This window comes from Rattus norvegicus, chromosome 14 (genome assembly GCF_021556685.1).
Source record: "Rattus norvegicus strain SHRSP/BbbUtx chromosome 14, alternate assembly SHRSP_T2T, whole genome shotgun sequence".
Classification (NCBI taxonomy): Eukaryota; Metazoa; Chordata; class Mammalia; order Rodentia; family Muridae; genus Rattus; species Rattus norvegicus.
The window spans coordinates 53349385-53373445 of NC_141547.1; positions in this window are offsets into that span (position 1 = coordinate 53349385).

Genomic DNA, 24061 nt, shown 5'->3' on the forward strand with positions numbered 1-24061 from the left:
AGCATATTTGATTGTAACAAAAGCTTTTTGAGCTTCTAATGAGATAATTATGTTTTTTTCCCTTTCAGTGTGTTTATATGGTAGATTATGTTGTGAGTTTTCATATATTGAAACAACCCTCTATTGCTAGGATGAAACCTACTTATTCTTAGTAAATGATGTCTTTGATGTGCTCCTGGATTCAGTTTGTGAGTATTTTATTGAATATTTTTGCATCAATGTTCATAAGAAAAATTAGTCTGAAATTTTCATTCTTTGTTGATTCTTTGTGTGGTTTAGGTATCAAGGTAACTGTGGCCTTATTTGCTACTCATTTGATGTATTTGCAGTGTTCCTTCTGTTTCTGTTTTGAGAAATCGTTTGAGGAGTATTGGTACAAGCTCTACTTTGAAGATCTGGTAAAATATTTGGCCTTGGGCTTTTTTGCGGGGGGTGGGGAGTTAGGAACCTTTTAGTGACTGGTTCAATTTCATTCAGAGTTCCAGGTCTTTTTATATCATTTACCTGATTTTGCTTTAACTTTGGTAAGTAGTATCTGCCTAGAAGATCATACATTATTTTAAAACTTTCCAATTTTCTTCCTGGAAGTGCAGGCTTTTGAAACAAGACCTTATGATTCTTTACATTTCTTCAGTGTCAATTGTTATGACTCACTTTTCATTACTGATTTTGTTTATTTGGATATCATCTCTCTGTTTCTTGATTAGATTGGCTAAAATTTTGTCTATCTTGTTGATTTTCTCAAAGAACTAAGTCTTGGTTCATGGATTCTTTGTACTGTTTTCTTTGTTTCTAATTGATTGGTTTCAGCCCTGATTTTGATTATTTCCTGCCTTCTATTCTTCTTTGTTGTGCTTTCTCCTTTTTTTAGAGCACTCAGGGTCTCCTCATTAATTTTAATAATACCCACTTCTTTCTATGTATGCATATGCACAACATATAATATGACATGGCATCCATAGTGAAGTCAGTGGAAATTTTCTATAAGTTGGCTTACTCTACTGACTAGAATTTTAGAATAAAACTTGTCTCCTGTATTTGGGAATAAGAGATTTTACCCCGTGCACAATTTCACTAGCTCTTACTTCATAACTATAGCTCTCCATGGCTTTAATAAAGTATAAGCTCTATGGATCCTAAAAATATCACAACTTTTCCAAAGCATCTGCCTTTGATGCCTCTTTTATCACCACATAATATAGTCCTAATACTTATCTTTATTTAGCCCATTTACTTCTATTACAGATAATGACCATATTGTACTAATACTCTAGTTCATCCATCATTTTAAGTTGTTGTTCTAATGGAATAACTTCTTTAACTGACTGTTCGTGTGTCATACTTTGGTCCTATCTAAGAGTTACGGCTGCTTCTGCAATTGATATTCTATCCTTCAGGTAATAATGGGATGATGATCAGTGATCCAATGGCATGCAATTGGAGATTCAGTAGTGAAGTCAACTTGAGTCCACCTGAATTTTAATAAAACGATGCCATTAGACATTTCAAATATTCCAGAATATAGCTAATGGAACAAAAGAAATTAAACATATTATTGATGTATACTTTAAAAGACTATCAACCATTTAGATAACTCCAAAATACAAAGGCTTAACGGGCTGTAATATATGTTCATTTAACTGTGTCTCTGTCTCTGTCTCTATCTATATTTATAAACTACCATTCCTCCCATTTTTTTAACAATGCCGATTTCACAGCAACACATACCAATATTCAGTAAATTAGGTTAAATTCAAAAGAATTTAACAGACGTTTCTAGAAAATTTTAACAAAAACAAAGAGAAGGTAAAAATTAACTTCTAAATGAATTCATAGAGTACTTCTAATAACATGAACAAAATAAGGAAATTTATGTAGTAACTAAACAACTTTAACAAAAACATTCTAAATATATCAAGTTGAAGTTCCAGAAATACAAAGCTCATTGTCAAATATAAATTATAATAAAAATCTTCAACAATACTCTAGATTTAGGAGTTCTATTATTTTTTTCCATGTCTACTTTTTGTTCTAGTACATTACTGTTAGTATTACCATAACTCTGGTATATTTTGAAAAATAGAATAATAATCCCTCCAGCATTATTCTTTTGTTCAGTATTACTTTGGATTATACTGACTTTCTTTTTATATTTTATTAACCATTATTGTAGCATTATTAAAAATGATAATTAATTTACTATACCAAAATATCTGTAAGGAGAGGAATAATATATAGTTAATGTATAAGTGGTACATATTCACAATGGAATTTTATTCATCAGAAAGGATAATGACACTATCTCTCTTTTAAGAACATAGATGCACCTGGATATTATCCTATGAAACAAATTAAGTTGAACTCATAAAGACATTCCCATATTTCATTTCACTTTTACACAGGTACTTTTAATCATGTATGCATATATGATTGGAACATAAAAACCTAAGTGGAATGAGGTAAATTAACTGGAGTTTTCAATTGAAAGAACAGGAAAATAAGGAGTGAGGATCAGAGTCAATATACATTATATAGTTTTATGAACATACTTTTTTATGGAACTAAGTAATATTTACAATAGGTCTATGAAAAAAGGAACACAAAGATATAAGAAAAAACAATTCATATTGTGAAAATTCTTAAGAAGTCTGAAAGCAGATAGCAGAGAAGGCAAATAGTGAAGGGAAAATAGACAATTTCAATCTGGACATTATAAAGGATTTTCATTAAGTGGCCCCAAATGCCCATTCATGACTTTAAATTTAATGGTGTGAAACAAAGAAAAAAATAGACTATATATACCCATCACATGATTTTCCCCCCTGTGGGACTGAATTGAAAAAGTAATAGACATATTTTCTTGGCAGAAGAAATTTCAAAGTACCCTAACTGTGATTATTGTGGCAAAGTTATCGTAGTTTTGTGTTTGTTTCCAAGTCTATTATAAAAAAGAACAATAAATGGATCAAAACAAAATGGAAAATGTGGAGTTCGGAGAGCAAAAGAAAAGTATTAACAACTGAAAGTTTTCATCAAGGTCATGAATTACAAAGGAGATGATAACTCTTCTTTTTTTTATCTTTATTAACTGGAGTATTTCTTATTTATATTTCGATTATTATTCCCCTTCCTGATTTACAGGCCAACATCCCCCTAACTCCTTCCCGTCCCATTCTATATGGGCTTCCCCTCTCCATCCTCCCCCCATTACCAACCTCCCCCCAACAACCACGTTCACTGGGGGTTCAGTCTTGGCAGGACAAGGGCTTCCCCTTCCACTAGTGCTCTTACTAGGCTATTGATTGCTACCTATGACATTGGAGCCCAGGGTCAGTCCATGTATAGTCTTTGGGTAGTGGCTTGGAACTGAGAGCTCTGGTTGGTTGGCATTGTTGTTCACATGGGGTCTCAAGCCCCTTCAAACTCTTTCAGTCCTTTCTAAGATTCCATCAATGGGGGTCCCGGTCTCAGTTCACTGGTTTGCTGCTGGCATTCGCCTATGTATTTCCTGTATTCTGGCTGTGTCTCTCAGGAAAGATCTACATCCGGTTCCTGTCAGCCTGCACTTATTTGCTTCATCCACCTTACCTACTTTGGTGGCTGTATATGTATGGGCCACATGTGGGGTAGGCTCTGAAAGGGTGTTCTTTCTGCCTCTGTTCTAAACTTTACCTCCCTATTGCCTACCAAGGGTATTCTTGTTCCCTTTTAAAGAAGGAGTGAAACATTTCCATTTTGCTCATCCCTCTTGAGTTTCATGTGTTCTGTGCATCTAGGATAATTCAAGCATTTGGGCTAATAGACACTAATCAATGAGTGCATACCATGTGTGTTTTTCTGTGATTGGGTTACCTCACTCAGGATGATATTTTCCATTTCCATCCATTTGCCTATGAATTTCATAAAGTCATTGTTTTGATAGCTGAGTAATATTCCATTGTGTAGATGTACATTTTCTGTATCCATTCCTCTGTTGAAAGGCATCTGGGTTCTTTTAAGCTTCTGACTATTTAAAATTAGGCTGCTATGAACATAGTGGAGCACGAGTCTCTGTTATATGTTGGGGCATCTTTTGGGTATATGCCCAAGAGAGGTATAGCTGCGACCTCAGGTAGTTCAATGTCCAATTTTCTGAGGAACCTCCAGACTGATTTCCAGAATGGTTGTACCAGTCTGCATTCCCACCAAAAACGGAGAAGTGTTCCTCTTTCTCCACATCCTCGCCAGCATTTGCTGTCACCTGAGTTTTTGAACTTAGCCATTCTCACTTGTGTGAGGAGAAATTTCAGGGTTGTTTTGATATGCATTTCCCATATGACTAAAGATGTTGAACATTTATTTAGGTGTTTCTCAGTCATTCAGCATTCCTCACCTGTGAATTCTTTGTTTAGTTCTGAACCCCATTTTTAATAGGGTTATTTGTCTCCCTGCGGTCTAACTTCTTGAGTTCTTTGTATATTTTGGATATAAGCCCTATATCTTTTGTAGGATTGGTAAAGATCTTTCCCCAATCTATTGGTTGCCGTTTTGTCCTAACCTCAGTGTCCTTTGCCATCCAGAATCTTTCCAGTTATATGAGATCCCATTTGTTGATTCTGGATCTTAGAGCAGAAGTCATTGGTGTTTTGTTCAGGAAATATTCTCAAGTGCCTATGCGTTAGAGATGCTTCTCCACTTTTCTTCTATTAGTTTGAGTGTATCTGATTTGATATGGAGGTCCTTGATCCACTTGGAATTAAGCTTTGTATGGGGTGATAAGCATGGATCGATCTGCATTCTTCTACATGCTGACCTCCTGTTGAACCAAGAACTATTTGCTGAAAATGCTATCCTTTTTCCATTGGATGGTTTTGGCTCCTTTGTCAAAAATCAAGTGACCATAGGAGTGTGGGTTCATTTCTGGGTCTTCACTTTTATTCAGCTGGTCTATCTGTCTGTCTCTCTGTCAATATCATGCAGTTTTACTATTGCTCTGCAATACTGCTTGAATTCAGGGATAGTGATTCCCCCTGAAGTCCTTTTATTGTTAAGGATAGTTTTAGCTATCATGGGTTTTTTTGTTATTCCAGATGAATTTGCAAATTATTCTGTCTAACGCTCTGAAGAATTGGATTGGTATTTTGATGGGGATTGCATTGAATCTGTAGATCGCTTTTGGTAAAATAGCCATTTTTACTATGTTAATCCTGCCAATCCCAGAGCATGGGAAATCTTTCCATCTTCTGAGGTCTTCCTTAATTTCCTTCTTCAGAGGCATGAAGTTCTTATCATACAGATCTTTTACTTGCTTCTTTAAATTCACACTGAGGTATTTTACATTATTTGGGATTATTATGAATGGTGTCATTTCCCTAATTTCTTTCCCAACTCATTTCTCTTTTGTGTAGAGGAAGGTTACTGATTTAGTTGAGTTAATTTTATACCCAGTCACTTTGCTGAAGGTGTTAAGAGGTTTAGGAGTTCTCTGGTGGAACTTTTGGGATTACTTTAATATACTATCATGTCATCATGCAAATACTGATATTTTGATTTCTTTCCCATTCTGAATATCTTTGATCTCCTTTTGTTGCCTGATTGTTCTGGCTAGAACTTTAAGAACTATATTGAATTAGTAGGGAGAGAGTGAGCAGCATTGTCTACTCCCTGATTTTAGTGGGATTGCTTCAAGTTTCTGTTCATTTTGTTTAATGTTAGCTACTAATGTTAGTTGCTGTATATGGCTTTTACTATGTTTAGGTATGGGCCTTGAATTCCTATTCTTTCCAGGACTTTTATCATGAAGGGGTGTTGAATTTTGTCCAATGCTTTCTCAGCATCTAATAAAATGATCATGTGGTTTTGTTCTTTCAGTTTGCCTATATATAATGGATTATGTTGATGATTTTCCTTATATTAAACCATTGTTGCATGCCTGGGATGATGCCTACTTGATCATGGTAGATCTTTGTTTCAATGTGCTGTTGGATTTGGTTTGCCAGAATTTTATTGAGTATTTTTGCGTCGATATTCTCAAGGGAAATTGATCTGAACTTCTCTTTGTTTGTTAGGTCTTTTTGTGGTTTCGGTCTAAGAGTAATTGTGGATTGAGTTAGGAATTCCGTAGCACTCCATATGTTTCAATTTTGTGGAATAGGTTGGATAGTGTTGGTATGAGGACTTCTATGTAACTCTGATAGAATTGTTCACTGAACCCGTCTGGGGATGTGCTCTTTTAGGTTGGGAGAACTTTAATGACTGCTTCTAATTCTTTAGGAGTTATGGGGTTATTTAAATGGCTTATCTGTTCCTGATCTAACTTTGGTACCTGGTATCTGTCTAGGAAATTGTCCATTTCCTGCAGATTTTCAAGTTTGATTGACTATGGGCTTTTACAGTAGGATCTGATGATTTTTGAATTTCTTCTGATTCTGTAGTTATGTTTCCCTTTTCCTTTTCTGATTTTGTTAATTTGGACAGACTCTCTGTGTCCTCTCTGTGTCTGGCTAAGGGTTTATCTATCTTATTGACTTTCTCAAAGAACCAACTTTTGGTTTTGTTGGTTCTTTCTATGGTCCTTTTGATTTCTACTTTTTTGATTTCAGCTCTGATTTTGATTATTTCCTGCCTTCTACTGCTCCTGGGTGTATTTGCTTCTTTTTGTTCTAGAGTTTTTAGGTGTGCTGTCAAGCTGCTCTCTCCTGTTTCTTTCTGCAGGTACTCAGAGCTATGAGTTTACCTCTTAGCACAGCTTTCATGGTGTCCCATAAGTTTGGGTATGTTGTACCTTCATTTTCATTAAATTCTAAGAAGTCTTTAATTTCTTTCTTTATTTCTTCTGTGACCAGTTTATCATTGAGTAGAGCATTTTCAACTTCCATGTATATGTGGACATTCTTCCCTTATTGTTATTGAAGACCAGTTTTTGCCCGTGGTGGTCTGATAGCACGCATGGGATTATTTCTATCTTTCTGTAACTGCTGAGGCCTGTTTTATGACCAATTATATGGTCAATTTTGGAGAAAGTACCATGAGGTGGTGAGAAGAAGGTATATCCTTTTGTTTTAGGATAGACTGCTCTATACATATCTGTTAAGTCCGTTTGCTTCATTATTTCTCTTATTCTGTCTATCTCTCTGTTTAATTTCTGTTTCCATGATCTGTCCATTGATGAGAGTGGGGTGTTGAAATCTCCTACTATTATTGTGTGAGGTACAATGTGTTCTTTGAGCTTTACTAAGGTTTCTTTTATGTATGCATGTAGGTGCCCTTGTATTTGGAGCATAGATATTTAGGATTGAGAGTTCATCTTGCTGAAATTTTCCTTTGATGAATATGAAGTGTCCTTCCTTATGTTTCTTTATGACTTTTAGTTAAAAATCGATTTTATTCGATATTAGAATGGCTACCCCAGCTTGCTTCTTTAGATATTTGCTTGGAAATTTTTTTCCATCCTTTCACTCTGAGGTAGTGTCTGTCTTTGACTCTGAGGTGTTTTTTTTTTTTTAGGCAGCAGAATGCATGGTTCTCATTGCGTATCCAGTTTGTTAATCTATGTCTTTCTATTGGGGAGTTGAGACCAGTGATGTTGAGAGATATTAAAGAATAGTGATTTTTGCTTCCGGTTTTATGTATATTTGGATGTGAGATTATGATTGTGTGGGTTTCTTCTCTTTGTTTTGTTGCCAAGATGATTAGTTTCTTGCTTTTTCTAGGGTGAAGCTTGCCTCTTTATTTTGAGCTTTACCATTTATTATCCTTTTTAGTGCTGGATTTGTAAAAAGATATTGTGTAAATTTTGTTTTGTCATAGAATATCTTGGTTTCTCCATCTGTGTAAATTGAGAGTTTTGCAGGATACAGTAACCTGGGCTGGCATTTGTGTTCTCTTAGGGTCTGTATGACATCTTTCCAGGATCTTCTGGCTTTCATAGTCTCTGGCGAGAAGTCTGGTGTGATTCTGATAGGTCTGCCTTTATATGTTACTTGACCTTTTCCCCTTACTGCTTTTAACATTTTCTTTGTTTTTTGCATTTGGTGTTTTGACTATTATGTGACTGGAGGATTTTCTTTTTTGGTCCAGTCTATTTGGAGTTCTGTAGGCTTCTTGTATGTTTATGGGCATCTCTTTCTTTAGGTTAGGGAAGTTTTCTTCTATGATTTTGTTGAAGATATTTACTGGTCTTTGATCTGGGAATTTTCACTCTCATCTATACCTATTATCCTTAGGTTTGATCTTCTCATTGAGTCCTGGATTTCCTGTGTGTTTTGGACCAGTAGTTTTTTCTGTTTTACGTTATCTTTGACCGTTGTGTTGATTTTTTCTATGGAATCTTCTGCTCCTGATATTCTCTTTTCTATCTCTTGAATTCTGTTTGTGATGCTTGTATCTACGACTCCTTGTCTTTTCCTTTGGTTTTCTATATCCAGGGCTTTTCCCCTGTATCCTCTCTTTATTGCTTCTATTTCCATTTTTAATTCCTTCAACTGTTTGATTGTGTTTTCCTGGAATTCTTTCCCGGATTTTTGTGGTTCCTCTCTATACGCTTCTACTTGTTTTTTTATGTTTTCCTCTCTAAGGGTGTTCTTCATGTCTTTCTTGAAGTCCTCCAGCCTCATGATCAAATGTTATTTTAAATCTAGATCTTTCTTTTCTGGTATGTTTGTATATTCAGTGTTTGCTTTGGTGGGAGAATTGGGCTCCGATGATGCCATGTAGTCTTGGTTTCTGTTGCTTGGGTTCCTATGCTTGCCTCTCGCCATCAGGTTGTCTCTGGAGTTACCTTGTTCTGCTGTTTCTGACAGTGGCTAGACTGTCCTATAGGCATGTGTCAGGAGTGCTATAGGTCTGTTTTCTTGTTTTCTTTCAGCCACTTATGGGAACAGAATGTTCTGCTTTGGGACATGTAGTCTTTCCTGTCTATTGGTCTTCAGCTGTTCCTGTGGGCATGTGTCATGAGTGCACCAGGCAGGTCGCTTGGAGGAGAAAAGTTGGTCTTACCTGTGGTATCGTGGCTGAAGTTACTCCTGGGGGGCAGCAACCAGGATGGCCTGTGCCAACTTTTCCTGGGGTCCCTGTGCACTGGGCTCCCAGATGGCGTTAGGTGTTTTCCTCTGGAGTCAGAAATGTGGTCAAAGTGTTATCTCTTCTGGCTTCCCAGGTGTGTCTTCCCCTCTCAAGGTTTAGCTCTCCCTCCCTTGGGATTTGGGTGCAGAAAACTGTTGACTGGTTCCCTTCAGGTCCGGATGGTGTCTCCACTGTGGGGGATCTGGAGATGATAACTCTTATGGAGATTAGGGGCATTAATGCAAACTCTTTTGTTTTGATTTGGACAAAAGAAAAGGTGTCTCCAGGGCAAACTAGATATGGAACCTAAGGACTCTTTCTGCTCCTAGAAAACTTCAAAATGCTGTTGTTGTTACCATGGTCTTGAGGGTGACAGGAGTCCATCCGAAACTGGCATCGGAACTTTGCAGTGTAATTTCTGTGTCTGAAATACATGTTTTGGGCACTGAGAATTATAAGGCTCAAAGAATGAGAACAACTAATCTTACTGCTCGGATACCCTCACCAAAACCCTAAAATTTGAAGTCAAAAACATTGAACAAGTGTTTGGCCTATGAAACTTCCCCTTCAAAAATGAATTAATGTCCTTATCTCAGGGAAAGATAAGTTACCTGAAGAAGGGTCTTACCACCACAATTAGATTTCCTCTGCACTTACATTTCTTTCTTCCCTACTCCCGTCTCTGTTGAGTTTTGAAGACAGTGGTTCTCAACTTCCCTAATGGTCCGACCCTTTAAAATACTTCCTCAGCGTGTGTTGACACCTAATCTTAAAATTATTTCATTTCTTCTTTGTAATATTAATTTTGCTACACTTATGAATATAATATAAATATCTGACAGGAAAAAGATCCTTTCGAAAACATTATTCAACCAGAAAAGGCACTGTGACACACAGGTTGAAATCTGCTGTTCTAAGCAAGTCAAACAGACAAACCAGAGAACAAACCAATAACAACAGCAACAAAATAAAAGAGGAAATCTCTCATGAGATTGGTAATGTAATGTAATCATTGACTTCCCAGCCTGTAGAACGGTAAGATTTTTTTTCTCATATACTGCTATCCAGGTATAACCAGTACAATTGCAGAAAAAAGAGAAAAAAAGAAAAAATAATGTATACAAAATTCACAGAATTCTAATTCTTAATCTGTTGGATAGCAAAGGTTAGGTTCTTTCCATGTAGAGTGACTTACACAAAGTTCCTATTAAATAAATAGCATGTATGCCTTTGGATTCCTAAGCAATCTAAGATACTCCTTCAAACAAGCTGCGATCGATTAGGGATGACAGAACTTCAGATCTCATTATGCAGAAGAGGCTGCTGAGAGATTCCCCTGGATGGCAGATAACAGCTCAGGGAAAAAAGATGAAAGTATGAGCTTAGCTGAATCTATGCAGTGAAACACTGTTTGCACTTTACTTTTAAACAGCTGAAGGCCACAGGGTGGTCTGAGTACAGAGCTGCTGCCTGTCCAACATGCAGTTGGAGGTTTACAGACAAGAGATCTTTTGCACATGTCGACCGCCTTGTTTATTCAAGCAGTGATCGCTGTTTTAGGAAACTGGCAAAAACTTACATTTCCTTAGTTTTGCTGGCTTCGCAAAACATCCTGCACAGCTGTACTCAAATCCATTAGCTCAACCTTTCTGGAAATTCTCTCACAGAAATTGCTTAGAGGTACATAGGCTGACAGTTGCTGTGGGTTTTGAGAGCTTTACCTACCGGAAGCTGGCTCAGCGTTCTTCTGCTTAATTGGTCTGTAGAGATTGGTCATTTTTGAGGGAGAAGTTCCATACCTCAGAGAGAATGACATCTACCTCAGCTCATAATCAGCTAATTTAGAGAAGGGGAATGTGGCTCGCTCCAAGGGACACTTACCCTATACTCTATAGAGCTAAGGCCAGAGGCTGCTGAAAGTATACCAAGCTATATAAAATTAGGTGGAAACTGGGAATAGAGAAAAACAGTTTTCAAAGGATGTAAAGTCTATTACCGCTAAATCTACTAGGATTTCTGAAGACATCCTGGTTTTAAAATTCAAAACTGGATGCTGCTTTGACTGCAGATTGCTGTTGATCATGGGTCTCATTAAAGCATTGTCTACCAGGCAGGGTGTCTATTTTTCCTCCCTAACATCAATGAATCACAGTAGTAGAAAATGATCAAAAGGATGCAACAATAGGTACCTTGAATCACATGGTCTACCAGGTAGTGCTCTGGGGAGCAGAAAAGGCAATGGCACACTTACTCACAAATACTTTGTAAGTAGGTACTTAGCCTCAGGGTTAAAAGATTGGAATCCCTGAATAGCCATCCTGAGTCAGCCCCTTATCCTGCAGTCACATTATACTGTAACTTCAGTGGCTCTAGCCAAGCTGTGCCTCTATTGCTTTAACCTGAAACTCAGTTTTAGTTACTTTTATCCCGTGATCTATAATGCTTTATGGTGTATCATTCAAATCTAAGTGTTGTGCAGTACAATTAAGAAGGGATCTGTTAGGATTCCTGGTGAAGAATGACTGCTGACAGATGACTGACTGCAATTATGACTTCTCTTGAAAATTATACAAGCTCCTACCACCTAAGAAAATGAGAATTTATTTCTCATAGTTGTTTGTCTTATCTCAGAATAGATATACTCTGAAAAAAAACTTAAGTAGAAATGACAAATGTTCATTAAAACTAATAGTTGGCATAAGCCATTCAAAATATACAGTGTTTGTTTTTTCAAAAAATCCTTTCAGAAAATATGATAAAAATCAATCCAAAACCTTGAGCAAGAGCAAGCACACTTGCAAACCTTGGTTTGCACATACATAAATTGAGCCTGAGCAATTAAAACTTTAAGAGGCTAAATATATTTCTAAAACTATGGCATCATCAATTCAGATCAATTGTGTAGCAAAAACTAGAGCAGTGTAATAAACTATGGAAAGAGAGCATAGAGGGCGTACTCCATCTATTAAACTGCACATTTAAGGATTTTTCAAAAAGGAGAGCAGATGGCTTAGAAAAATATCTGTGTTGTTGCTTAGCTTGCAGCAAACTTCATTATGTTTCATTGTGCTTATAAGTAAAAAGTGACTTAGCATTATAAAACATTATTTGAGACTTTCAGATAAATGACTGTGAAAGCATATGTATATTTACCAGTTAAAACATTAACCTATTAAGATATAGCACAACAATAATATAAAATAATTAATGTTATATTTAGAGTTTAAAATAAGTCAATATCCATTCCCCTTAGAATGACTTTTACTCACATGTGAAAATAAATCTTTTTAAAGGTTAAAATTGAATAGGGAATAAGTTATTTGACAGTTTGACAGTGCAGAGTTGGCTGGCATGGGTCATGGGCTATTACCTTTTATACTCATTTGTATTAGCAAAAAGAAAGAATGAGCTTTCTTGGGTGTTCTTGAAGAACAGGATATGCACTTCGGCCAGTCACCTCTTCTCCCTCATATTTAGATATGTGTATCCCTTAATGATGTCATCCCAAAGGATTGAATTGCAATGAGCAATTCTACATTATAAAACTGGAAAAAGTCTCATAAGAGATTAATATTTCAAAAGGCAAATGACGGGATTTAAAGTACAAATAAATCCCAAGGAATTGAAAGTCAGAGCAAGTCAGGAGAATGCATCTCTAAAGTTGATTCATCCAATGGCAACAGCAAAGTCATTTATATCAGTCCATACATTCAAGAGACATGATTTTTGCCAGTGAATTACGTTACTGTGCCAAAGAAGGATATACTACTAGTGAAAGGTCAGTGAGCTGAAATAAACTAAAGGACATTAGAGTTTTAGGTAGACATGACTAGGGTAGCAAAAACTCCAAAGCTTAATAGATATTAAGGTTTTGTTGGATTGAATAAGAATAGCTTCCATGAGCTAATATATTTGAATACTTCCCAAAGTTGGGGAAACTCTTTAGGAAGGATTAGAAACCATAACCTTATTAGAGGAGGTAGTTCACTAGGGATGGGATTTTGGGTTTCAAAAGCATAGAATATTTCCAGTCTCTCCCGCCCCCATCTCCTGCTTACTGATCTGATCTCAGCTGCTGCTCCAGCAATATGCCTGTCCTTTTTTTGTCTTATTCCCTTCCATGATGGTTCTGGATTCACCTCTGAAAATATATGGCCCCATTAAGCGCTTGCATCTTCTAGTTGCTTTGGTCATGATGCATTATTATGGCATAGAGAAAATAGCTATGACCATAGTTATGAATATTAGCCTTTGGTTGCCATAACGCTCATTAAATGATTTTTTTTCTTTAAGTTGCCTTGGCCATGGTATCCCTTTACAATGCTAGAAATGTAACCAAGGCAAAGATCAAATCTCAGATGCAGTAGGTAAGTAGTATATAGTATATAGTATATCATAATAAAAGTCAGTGTAGAAGTAGAAATTCCTGAATTTTATTTCAGAAAAACTAAAAATTGACATAGCCACTTGTGTTTTTGATGACTATATAAGGTTGGCTACTATGGGAATTTTGTATATGTTTGAGGACTCTGTGTACCTCATTCTTACATGTGACATGCCTAAGTCTTAAGGTATCACTTAATGCATGCTGACAGGAACTGGATATAGCTCTCTCCTCAGAGACATAGCCAGAATATGTCAAATGGGGAGGTGAATGCTAGCAGCAAACCACTGAACTAAGAACTGGACCCCTGTTGGAGGAGTTAGAGAAAGGATTGTAAGAACTAAAGGGGCTTGCAACCCCGTAAGAACAACAATGACAACCAACCTGAGCTTCTAGGGACTTAACCACTACCTAAAATCTATACGTGGACTGACCCATAGCTCCAACTGCATATGTAGCAGAAGATGCCCTTGCTGTGCACCACTGGAAGGAAAAACCCTTGGTTCTGCCACGGTTGAACCCCCCAGTATAAGGAATTGTGAGGGCGGCAGTAAGGGGACTGGATGTAGAGGGGAAAACCCTTATAGAAGAAGGGGAGTTGGAATGGATAGGAAGTTTATGGAAAGGATGCCAGTAAAGGGAATAACATTTGCAATATAAAGAAAGAAATATCCAATTTAAAAAACAAAAGGTGTCACTTAAATACCCTAAATGTTATTGTCTATCTTTTCAAGTCCTCTTATGTTTCCAAATCCACTTAGAGTGTATGAAAACTAAATAAATCTTTGTGTCATGTACCATACAATTCCAATCATCAAAAGATTGTTCAATTGCCATTGATTTTGTTTTTCAAACTGGTTGCAAACCAGAATGAAATCTGCAATTTTTAGTGAAACAGAACTTGGAATCCTACCACAGTCCCTGAGAAAGGTCTTGCTTGTAAGACCTGAAAATTAAGGATGCTATTTCAAATACCGCAGGAATGTCACTTGCTACTATATACTATTTGACATCTGACTAACCCATCTACTTTCACTACTTCATAAAACAGGAAGTGGGTAAGAGTAAGGAACAAATATTGCAAAAAAGAGTTTGAAGAATCCTGCTGCTTTTAACTATGCTAGAGCACAGGTAAGCTCTTGGCATTATTTTTTAACAGAATTGCAGTTATGTGATTTATTAATAGAGCACCAAAGAACTTTGAAATGATGCTCAAGTCTTTTAAATAATCTGTCCTCTACACCTCTCCTCAGCCATTCCTGATCTTTTACCCTTTGGGAGTTTTTTAAATCTTATCCTCAAAGTCAATTGACCTTTCAATAATTAATTAGACCAACTAAGTTTAATAAACTGTGATCCATGAGAAGGTTAATCTATAAGTTGCAATGGAAACAACTACACAATTATCAGTTCTGATTTTTTTAGCAGATAAACTCATGCAAGGGAATTCAACATAGAGAAAATAAACTGTAGAAATGTGAAGACCACTGATTATTGTCTGTTAATATGGGAAACAGTTAATGGAATACATAACCCAGTAGAGGAAATTTTGGAAAACAATCAAGCTCAAAGCTTTTAATTTTTGTTACTGTTAGTTATTCTTTAATCTAAATAAACATTATTTCTTCAGTGAGTTGTATGTTGTATAAAAAGAACAATGAAACTGATCACTAAAGAACAATGCACTAGTAGAAACGTATTTACATATCTCTAATGTTTAAAAATAAATATAATTCCTTGATATAGACTACAGCTAAAATGAGAAGTTGAATATATAAACACACATGCACATGTATGTATATATTATACACATAGGTCTAATGGTATTTATTATGAATTACAGAGGTGTTATAAACTAATGGCTTAAAGACAAAAACTAGATTTATAAAACTTGTTAATTTTGTACCTGATGCTTAGGTCAAGACTGAATAGATGTATAGCATGGATAAAGTCCTGAGTTTGACCTCCATGAGTTAAAATGGAATACTTAAGAATAGAAAACACCATGATATGTGGAATAAAAATGAGACCCCATATGAACAACAATGCCAACTAACCAGAGCTTCCAGGGACTAAGACACTACCCAAAGTTTATACATGAACTGACCCTGGGCTCCAACTGCATAGGTAGCAATAAATAGCCTAGTAAGAGCACCAGTGGAAGGGTCCCTTGGTCCTGCCAAGACTGAACCCCCAGAGAACGTGATTGTTGGGCGGAAAGTGGTAATGGGAGGAGGATGGGTAGGGGAACACTCATATAGAAGGGGAGAGGGAGGGATTAGGGGGATGTTGGCCCGGAAACCAGGAAAGGGAATAACAATTGAAATGTAAATAACAAATACCCAAGTTAATAAAGTAGGAGGAAAAAAAGAAAAAAAAAGATATAACGAGTGACATGATAGTGAATGGGTGCTTTGTGATAAGATATCAAAATAACTCAAGAAACACTAGAGAGTGCTTTACTTATAAACACAGACTAACAATGAATAAAAAGTAAAAATGTGAAAAAAATGTGTAACTGGAATGATTCAGGTAAAAGATACAAAAAAAAAATTCTTTGGGTGATGATATGTACAGAGTAAGACCAAGCAGAAAGAGATTGGATCAGTAAAACATGCTGCAATGTAGACTCTTAGGCATATCACATGAAACAAATGAAATCAAGGCAGGACATAAAGAAGAAAGCTAAATTCTACCCCATAACACTTTGTCCAGTAATTTTGTCCTTTTTTTTCTTTTCTTTTCAAACAACCTTGTGAGCTAAGGGCTATAACTATCCCCACTTTTAAAAGATATAACAGGGAGTAAATGAAATTAGTAATTAGGAAATATATATGATTAGTAGGTGGTAGAACCTAGACATTTATAAGAACTGTTATGTTATTTTAAAATGCTTTCTTAATTTAGATACTACAAACATAACAGCTAATTGACATGTAGAGACTACTTCCCACTTCGTATATCTTTCTTATACATCAAGTTTTCTTCAGCCTTCATGGAACTTGGAAAGTAACATAGAGGTGATTGATTCAGTTGCATGCTTTTAAATACAATCTGAAGACAGACGCAAGAAACTAAAATGAAATATTTTCACGTGTATTCTTTCATTATCTTTGTTATTCTATTTCCTTGACCAGTATAATATTCACTTAAAAATGTTTCAACCATCTACTTTTAGATTTGTCACAAAATATAATTATCAGAGATGTAGAGAACAACAATTTGGGTAACAAAGGCATGTTTGCCATTCACAGTGCATGGTGGCTGGAGGGTGATTGAAAACTTCTGTCAGAGAAACCAGTAAACATATTCTGGAAAGCCCTTGCAGTTTGCTTTTTTCTTCTGCTGAAAACCAACTGTTTATGGCATCTACTGCCTTCAGGGCTATGTGGAGCAGTTGTGTTCATTGATTAAGGAAACTAAAGACATATCAAGACAGACTGAAACACACATAAGACCTTTCAAAGGCATCTAATGATGAGATTTCTTCGGGGCAGGCACAGTACCTTAAACTTCTAAGCCTCCCATGAAATCTTTTTAAATAATCTCTACTTCATTTAAGTTCCAGGAAACAAAATCACTTTCTGCAAGCTGCAATAACAAATGGAAGTATTTCAACCCATACAGAATAGAAAATACTCCAGTGAGCAAATGAAAAAATGAGCTTGGTTTGAGAGCAATGCTTCAGGGTTGGGGATTTAGCTCAGTGGTAGAGCACTCGCCTAGCAAGCGCAAGGCCCTGGGTTCGGTCCCCAGCTCTGAAAAAAAGAAGAGAGAGAGAGAGAGAGAGAGAGAGAGAGAGAGAGAGAGAGAGAGAGAGCGCAATGCTTCTACTCTCTCTGTGTGATAATACAGTTAAACAAATTAGCTTAGAATTTTGAAATGGGAAATACAAATTTATCTCATTAAAAAAATTGAAAACCTTCTGATAAATATATCCCACCTTAAGGCCTTATAAATCACAAATTTGAAATATGCAATATTCATAATTTCATATGTCTCCTATGTCTTAATTGCATAAATAATATTCTGGTGCATTTGGTTAATAAATCATCTAGACTTTACCTTCTATTTCTAATTCATCAGTGTAAGTACATTTTCAGGGCCCTGTTTAACCAATGACATTTGTAAACGTTTGAATAAGTAAAAACACACGCGCATTGGGTCTACCTGAAAATAATTTAAGAAATTTGTCAGCCCTTTCTTATACGGCTGTTACTATTAATAATACACATATGAATAGATTGTGCAAGGAAGTTGATTATGTCTTCTAAAAACATATACTTTCTTTTACATAGTAACACAAAGTAAAATTACTGTGAATAATTTATTGTGGGCTTAGGATGTGATAGAAATCTACAGAAAATTTTCATAAACAATCATATTTTTCAATTTAGTCACTGTGTTCTCTGTTTGCTATGAAGGATAATATGATGCTGAGATTTGATTCTAATGCAAAATGTCCAAAACTAAATACATTAGAATTTATTTGGTTAATGCTTTATGGAAAGTAAGCAAGCCAAGAGTATGGAGCATGTATGTGCTCACCAGTTCATGACTTCTCGCATGCTACACCATAACATGCTATATAGGCACTTGAGTGTTACAAATGAAAGCATGAAATCTCACTGTTCTCTTTCTCTTTGATGGGTGTATCACCATCAGCACATTGTTCCATCTTTTATGTGATTCTGGTTGCTACCAAACACCATCTACATGTGAATTTAGAATTGAGCATTTTACATTGACCTCTTCAAAAACACATCTAAAGAGTAGAAGAAATTCACTAGACAAGAATTCCACTAGAGTACATAATAGAAGGGAAGGAATATAGCAAATATGGGTAGGAATCAAAGTCTAATAAATTCCAAACTATTTGAGTCCTTTGTCACTAGGATCTTGTTGATCATTTAACAGCATGCTTGTTTAGTGAAGTTGTAAGGGTAACCTAAAATCTTACAATGATATAAGCATATGTCTTTGCTTTCTATTATCTCACATTGGTCCTGACTTCTTACTACCAAAGACAATTATTCCTGCCTCAGAATTATCTTTCACATACATGCTGATTTTTGTTTATAAAGTATTTATAATAACTAAGTGTCTGCTGTTACAAACACTCTTGGGAACTGTAACATTGTGGGTAAAGAAATGTTTAACTTATGATCATATACCTAAAGGTGGGCAGTGATGGTGCACATCTACAATCCCAGTATTTGGAAAACAGAAGCAACTAAATATCTGAGTCCAAGGGCAGCCAGAACTACAAAGTGAGTTCTGTAACAGCCCAGGGCTGTGAAAAAGTAAGCCTAGCTGAAAACAAACAAACAAACAAACAAACAACATTATTTGCATTGTTTGGTTGTTCTAATGGGCATAAAATACCAAGAGATCAGTAATAGAGAATCTGTTTCCAGACAGATCTGATATGCAGTAATAATTATAGTTAGTTACTTGAAAGAAAAAACCCATGTGATTAAACCTTTGCCTAACTGTTATCCATTCAAAGACTCACCATGTAGATATTAGGTCTGCAGTGAGAAATTTTATCTTGGTTGTTTGTATAATCTTTATGAATCCATACGCGTTGGTTCATTCCACTGTTCTGTACTTTATACATATAGCCATAAAGTAGATAATTGAGAATCTAAACTCAGAGCTTTGGCTCTTCGTGATAATACTACCTAACCAACTCAAGCACATGTCTAAAATTATAATTCAGGAGACTCTCATTTTCAGTTTGCCAAGACTTATAAAGATAGCTTGTATGTAAGTCTTACTTGGTGTTTTCCTCCACTGTTCATTGGTGTTAGGTTTTATACTGTAGAGTGGTCATTACGTTTTGAAGCAAATCCAAAGCTACAGTATATAACAAGGAGGGTGGGATCAGTTTGAGAAGAAAAGAGATAAGTATTTTCTTCTTGCTGTACCATCCTATCTCTGCTTACATTATATAACATTTTAGCAAATGTGAATCTGTTTCTTAAGAATTGGCGAGTAAAATTTAGTTCATATCTACAAATCCCTAAACCATGGTCTGTTAATATTTGTGATTTTTATCTATATTAAGACCTAGAATATAACAAGAGTATTTATTCGTTTTGTTTTAAAAGTAACATGACCTTACTCTATAATTTAAGAGTCTTAGTTGACCCCAAATGCTTCCTCAACAACATACTTCTAATTCACTAATAATAAATTTTTCTCATAGAATTTAGTAGCATACAACCCCAAGAGGTAAAAACGTGTACACCATGTTTTAAATCTTCTCAGAACATCATTTTTTCTGGAAACCCCAGAAATACTTAGCCTTTAATGACAACAGTAAGAAATACTCTAAAGTGTGACATCCATTACCATTATAAGGCGAGGGACTTTAAAGCACTATATCCTCTATTGTGTAATAATAAACAAAAATACATTTGTCATATATATTAAATGCCATATCCCAGAATGTCTACAGCCACAAAGATTTCAAAGAGATTTGTCATTTGATTTAGTGTTAACCTTGGTTTGCATCCCTTTCCCAATAAACCACAGATAAATGAAGACCTCTAACCTACTGGACAGTATGTTTGCCTTTCTCTTTATTTCCATCTAACTCAATTAGCGCAATTATATTGATAGAATGAACCACTATACTAACACATAAGACATTAGTAAATAGGAGTGGAGGTGAGGAGAAGAGAAGACATGGTGGCTGAATTTAGCAGTACTAAGAAGTTTCTCATTCTGCTGTCATTCAGATTTATAGATTCGGTGAAGGAAACAATGTAGTGATTAAACACAGATGTATCTATGGTTAACCAACTTTAATTCTTTATGAACTTAATACTGACATTACTTGAAGAAATCCGTGGTTAGACTTTGGTCATCTTATGAAGATCTGTTTTCTGCAGTTATTACTTGACTTTTCCTACTATAATAGTCTAAATCCACAAGACCTAGTTAGTTGCATGTTAGAATGTGTCAAATCACAAGGAAGGATTACATAAATTACAGAGTAATGTGATTGATTTATAGATCTATAAATAGTACCGTACAGTGACTTAAAAGTAATATATTCACTATCTTGCAGTTCTTGTAGATTTCAAATAAGTGTAATTTATATTTTAAAATTTTATAGTTAGGATGGTCATAACCAGAGATCAGGGTCTCTACTACTAATAGTGTTATATATTGCAATCAACAGGAAGATCTCCACATGTTCTCGGTTAGATCTTAGACTAGAAAAGATTAAACATGTTGTTTTTTTTCAAAATTGGAATGTAATTATATCTGGGAAGAATAGGCTTTGTAGCATATTCAAGCAAGTGGCAAGTGAGAACAAATCTTCTAGAGTGGAACAAATCCATCACAGAATATGATAAATTTCCATATTTTAAATATTTAGCCATTCTTCAGTTACTTATTCTTTATTATGAATTCATTCAATGATTTTTTTTAAAATTTCTCAGTTTCCACTTGTCTTACTCCAATAAATTCCAAAATTATCCAATGGCTATGTGATCAAAAATGCTAAATCAAAGTCATGTATATTGATATTAATATGTGTAATACTTGTGTGTTTAGAAAATGCTGAAGATTTGATGGAGGTCAACCTGTATTGTAATAGCAAAGTATATGTAAATTATCAAATACAGACCTTTTATTAAATAGATAAAACACATTAGTTCACAGTATTTCTTTTATTTATTTACACATATTATATATTCTACCCACAAAATGATAATTATATGGAATTACCTGAACATCATGCACATACAAATACAAAAACTGAAAAGAACAGTAGAAGAAATACAAATATTGATTTCAATGCCAACTTAAATAAAGTTGTTCTTTAGTTTTTTATGATCTCAAAATTGATTTTCTATACTAGTCAAAAAATTGATGCTTATTACATGAGGATTTATATAGCTCTTTTGAATGTAATGTACCTAACATTTTCAGCATCATTATGAATTAATATAATGTATTAAGATTATTGAATAAAATATATTTTAGAAGGACAAATGGTTTCAACATGTCAGGTGTAGTCCATGGATCAATATGAATGCAAAGAATGAAATCATCCATTATATATTTCTTCTTCATTTTTAGGAATCTCAGATGATGATTTGTGGGCGGTAGCATCATCAGAAATAAAATAGTAGTAATTTATGTTAAAATAAAGGATTTATGATAGTTATATTTGTATTCATGAAATAAGATAGATTGGAATTATCCATCATCACTGTCTAAAGGAGTTTGGATTATTATAATTTATTTTATAGAGTATTCTGTAGGAAATAAGGTTGGCTAGCCAACGTTTTATTATTAGTTTCACAGCATTTTTCTCTATAAAGATGAGCTGCCAAAGAATCAATGCTATGGGACAAAGCATCAGACTTTATTAAAGAAAAATGTTTTAATATTTGCTGCTATTTTGTACTTAAAGAAAATTTAAAATATTCATCCAGAAAATACTACTCTGAATTAATTTTTATTGTCATGAGTAATTTTTAACTAAAATTGTCAATGTTACATTCTGCTTTATGTTCATTTAAGCAGTCATTTTGAATATCCGAAATGTTTGTGAAACAGTAATAGGCAATGCCTACTGAATCAGCAATGACAAAAATGACACTCTTTACTCAAGAAGACATTGTTCTAATTATGTGAAAAATATTAAAGACCTCTGTACATACACAAACACACACACACACACACACACACACACACACACACACAGAGAGAGAGAGAGAGAGAACCAAATGCACACATGTACATATGCACATGAACAAGCACAGAGAGATGAAAACACACAGTATATCTAATAGAATAAAATCACATACAATACTAAAAGTATATTTAGTCTGACTCCTCATACTGACAACAAAAATTTTCAAAGACTGAAAATGGAGATAGTCATTTGTAAAAAGTGATTTCATGACTAAATATCATGTGCAAGACCAGGAGAGCTTCTAGGGAACAATGGATATTTTATAGAATTAGATTAAATTTGGGTCTAGTGGGTAGAAATAGCAGGATCCCAGTAAGGGGTAGACTAATAAGTGAGTCAAACAGGGAGTAAGGGAGCTGATTGCCAAGGTATTACAAGCATATTAACTTACTATTTACAACTGAAAATATGAAACTCATGATGTCTTCAATTTAAACCAAACTGTTGGTATCTTCACTAAACTTCTATAAGTAGTGGTGAAATTTCTACAGATATTAAGCCAAAATGCTATCTGGGATATTGCCACTGAGTCATTACCTTTATGCCATGCTTGGCAGATCTGGTTTGGTAAATTTTGAAGGGTGGAAGGGTCAGAAAGACAACTTTATAAGCTTCTGATAACCTTTTGTTGCAGAAGAACATAAAATTAAAATTACTTTTACCATAGTCTATATAAGTGTGTTTTATTTAAGGGTGCTTTATTTGTACTAAGAAAGCTAATAAAAACAGAACAAAACACTAATTTTAGGGTGACTTAAAGATAATGCCTTTTAAGGTGGTTAATTTTTACATAAATAGCACTAATATTGCTTTATTGATAACTTGAATATATATACTAAAATTCCTAAAATATTTTATATTGAAAACAATACTGTTTGTCCTGGTGTGATAGAGTAAGTTATTTAACTCTTGCCTGTTAAGGTGGTTCTGTCACTAACTGCACAATAAAAGCTAAAAAGTAATGCAGTAATATTTCAAATCTGAATTTGTTAAACTCTTTCAAACAAGATATTGTATATCTTTTCATTTTTAGAATAAGATTAAAATTCTAATGTCAAACAGTGCAAATCCTTTGAATTCCTATTTATATCACTACCCAAAAAAATGGTAAACTGGACCACACTATATATTTTTAGACAATTAGAGTTTTGTGCATGAATATATTTTAAAATGTAGAAATCTCCCAAAATTGTTATTAAATTTGAAGGCTTTTTTTAAGTTTTTGATTTATATACATAAAATATCCTTTCTTGAGGTTTAGTTTTATTTTACATGCATATTTTAATACTTTATTATTATTATTCCTATTTTCAGACATGTATACTTTCATAATCAGAGAAAGTTCAAAACATTGTCATTCCTTACTATGTGACCTTTGCTTTGATGGGCATTACCCTGAAATTTCTTGTCATGTCCTGGAATGCTGGAAAACATGACACTTTAGAGGCAGTTATATGACATGCCACTTATCATTCTAGTGTCAGATGTCATTAGGTACAGAAGGAGAAAAAAAAACTCTTTGGCACTATGGTTTTAGTTTTCGGTGTATTAAATAAGAAATATGAAATAAAATGCAGACTCAATAGGATATGCATATTATCTATTCACTGATAATTGTATTAGCAAAGAGCAAAGAATACCCATAATACAAAACACAAACCATTATACGTTTAACAGGACAAGAGGCCCAAGTGAGGATGTATCAATTCCATTTAGAAGGGGAAATAAAATAATCATGGGAGGTAGAAGGATAGAGGGAACTGAGTGGGCAAGGAGAGGGAGAGAAGAAAGCAGCAGGATCAGGTATGTTGGGAGAAAGGAGAGAATGCTAGAGGGCCAGGAGTTAATGGAAATAACAGGGTTTGGGGCCTGGGAAATCCTCTAGAAAGTTCCAGAAACCTGGGATGTGAGAG